The sequence below is a fragment of the Pantherophis guttatus genome, chromosome 2, assembly GCF_059756535.1.
Source record: "Pantherophis guttatus breed Tessera chromosome 2, ASM5975653v1, whole genome shotgun sequence".
Lineage (NCBI taxonomy): Eukaryota > Metazoa > Chordata > Lepidosauria > Squamata > Colubridae > Pantherophis > Pantherophis guttatus.
In genome coordinates this window covers 279,743,090-279,746,126 of record NC_142064.1, presented here as the reverse complement: position 1 = coordinate 279,746,126, position 3,037 = coordinate 279,743,090, and positions in this window count along the sequence as shown.

Sequence of the window (3,037 nt, the reverse complement as noted above, 5' to 3'; positions counted from 1 at the left end):
TGGGTGAAACCAGGCTTAGTAGCAATATCTGTGAGAAGGATCTTGGAGTCTTAGTGGACAATCATCTAAATATGAGCTAGCAGTGTGTGGTGGCAGCCAGAAAAGCCAATGCAATCCTAAATTGTATTAACAGAGGGATACAATCAAGATCAAGGGAGGTACTGATACCACTTTATAAAGCCCTAGTAAGACCACACCAAGAGTACTGCATCCAGTTTTGGTCACCACACTATAAAAAAGATGTTGAGACTGTAGAAAAAGTGCAAAGACCAACAAACTGCGGCCGCTGGGGCTTTGGACCGCGTCGTGCCTTTGCGGCCTCTGACCTGGCACCAAACTCACCTAGCTCCTTGGTTTTCCGAGGAGCTGAGGGAGATGAAGCGCCGGAAAAGACGCCTGGAGAGCGGTTGGAGGACCAGCTGTTCCGAATCCGACCGAACACTGGTGAGGTCTCATATTAAGACCTACCTAGTGGTGATAAAAGCGGCAAAATCTAGCTATTTTGCCGCCCTTATTGCGTCATCAGATAATCGCCCAGCCGCCCTGTTTAGGGTGACCCGCTCCCTCCTCCATCAGAGAGTGCGGGATGATCCTTTGCAGGGTCAAGCTGAGGATTTTGTGCAGTATCTGCATGACAAGATCACTCAGATTCGGGAAGGCCTGGCCTCTGACTGGGTAAGTCCAGACGAGATGACTGAGGCAGGTCTTGAGAGTGTTATCTGGGAGGAGTTCGATCCTGTGGCTCCCGAGGACATGGACAGGATTCTGGGACGGCTGAACACAACCACATGTTTATTGGACCTGTGTCCCTCCTGGTTGGTGCTGGCCTCCCAGGAAGTTACACGAGGCTGGCTCCAGAGGATTATTAATGCTTCCTTGAGTGAGGTTGTCCTACTGGCCGCCTTGAAAGAAGCGGTGGTGAGGCCCGTCCTCAAGAAGCCTTCTCTGGATCCGGCTGTTTTGGCTAACTATCGTCCAGTCTCCAACCTTCGTTTTATTGAACATTGTTGAGAGTATGGTGGCACAGCAGCTTCCACAGTACCTGGATGAAGCTGTCTGTCTAGATCCGCTCCAGTCCGGCTTCAGGCCTGGGTACAGCACGGAAACGGCATTGGTCACGTTGGTGGATGATCTCTGGAGGGCTCGGGATAGGGGTTGTTCCTCTATCCTGGTCCTGTTAGATCTCTCAGCGGCTTTTGATACCATCGACCATGGTATCATGTTGCGCCGGCTGGAGGGACTGGGAGTGGGGGGCACCGTTTTGCGGTGGTTCTCCTCCTATCTCTCCGACCGGTCGCAATCCGTGTTGACGGGGGCAGCGGTCGACCCCGAGGCGCCTTGTTTGTGGGGTGCCACAAGGGTCGGTCCTCTCGCCCCTCCTGTTCAACATTTATGTAAAGCCGCTGGGTGAGATCATCCGTGGCTTTGGGGTGGAATTCCATCAGTACGCTGATGACACTCAGCTGTACATCTCCACCCCAGGCCACCCCAACAATGCCCTTGAAGTGATGTCCCGGTGCATGGAGGCCGTGCGGGCCTGGATGGGGAGGAACAGGCTCCGACTCAACCCTTCCAAGACTGAGTGGCTGTGGCTTCCGGCGTCCCGATATAGCCAGCTGGTGCCATCGCTGGTTATTGGGGGTGAATCATTGGCCCCCACGGAAAGGGCTCACAACTTGGGTGTCCTCCTGGATACACGGCTGTCTTTAGAAGAGCATATGATGGCCGTGGCCAGGGGGGGCTTTTTATCAGGTCCGCCTGATACGCCAGTTGCGTCCCTTTCTAGATCGGGACTCCCTACGCACGGTCACTCAGGCACTCGTCACTTCCCGCCTGGACTACTGCAATGCCCTCTACATGGGGCTCCCCTTGGGGTGCACCCGGAGGCTCCAGTTGGTCCAGAATGCGGCCGCGTGGGGGATTATGGGAGCGACGGGGCACTCCCATGTGACACCTCTCCTGCGCGGGTTGCACTGCCTTCCTGTGGTCTTCCGGGTGCGCTTCAAGGTATTGGTGACCACCTTTAAAGCGCTCCATGGCTTACGGCCGGGGTATCTACGAGACCGCCTTCTGCCGCCAATAGCTTCCCACCGGCCAGTTCGCTCGCACAGAGAGGGCCACCTCAGGGTGCCGTCGGCCAGATAATGTCGGCTGGCGACCCCCAGGGGAGAGCCTTCTCTGTGGCGGCACCTGCCCTCTGGAACAACCTACCCCCAGAGATACACATGACACCAGACCTCCGGACTTTTTTTCAGGCCCTGAAAACACATCTATTTCATCTAGACGGGCTGGCTTGACCCCATCCTTGCAGTTTTAAATTTGTAATTGGTTTTAACTGGGTTATTTAAAATTGATGGCCAAAATTATTTAATGTTTTTAAACTGCTTTTAAATTTTATATGTTGTGTTTTTACCGTGGCTGTTCACCGTCCTGAGTCCTGTTGGAGAAGGGCGGTATACAAATAAAATAAATAAATAAATAAACATGATTAGGGGACTGGAGACTAAAACAGATGAAGAACGGTTACAGGAACTGGGCACGGCTAGTCTAGTGAAGAGAAGGACCAGGGGAGACATGATAGCACTGCTCCAATATTTGAGGGGCTGCCACAGAGAGGAGGGGGTGAAGCTGTTTCCCAAAGCACCTGAAGGCCAGACAAGGAATGATGGATGGAAACTGATCAAGGAGAGATTCAACCTAGAAACAAGGAGGAATTTTCTGACAGTGAGAACAATCCACCCATGGAACAGAAGTTGCCTTGGGAGGTTGTGGGAGCTTCATCACTGGAGGCTTTCAAGAAGAGACTGGACTGCCATTTGTCAGAAATGGTGCAGGGTCTCCTGCTTGGGGAGGTTGGACTAGATGACCCACAAGGTCCCTTCCAACTCCCTTAATTTGTAATCTGTAACTTTGCTGGTCCGCATCCCTTTCCCTTCCCTCCTCCCATCCTGGGCTCCCTCCCCTCCCCCTCTCCCCCGTTCCTCTCCCTGGGGCAAAGAAGCAATGGACTCACCCTCCAGCTGACCAGAGAGTGGGA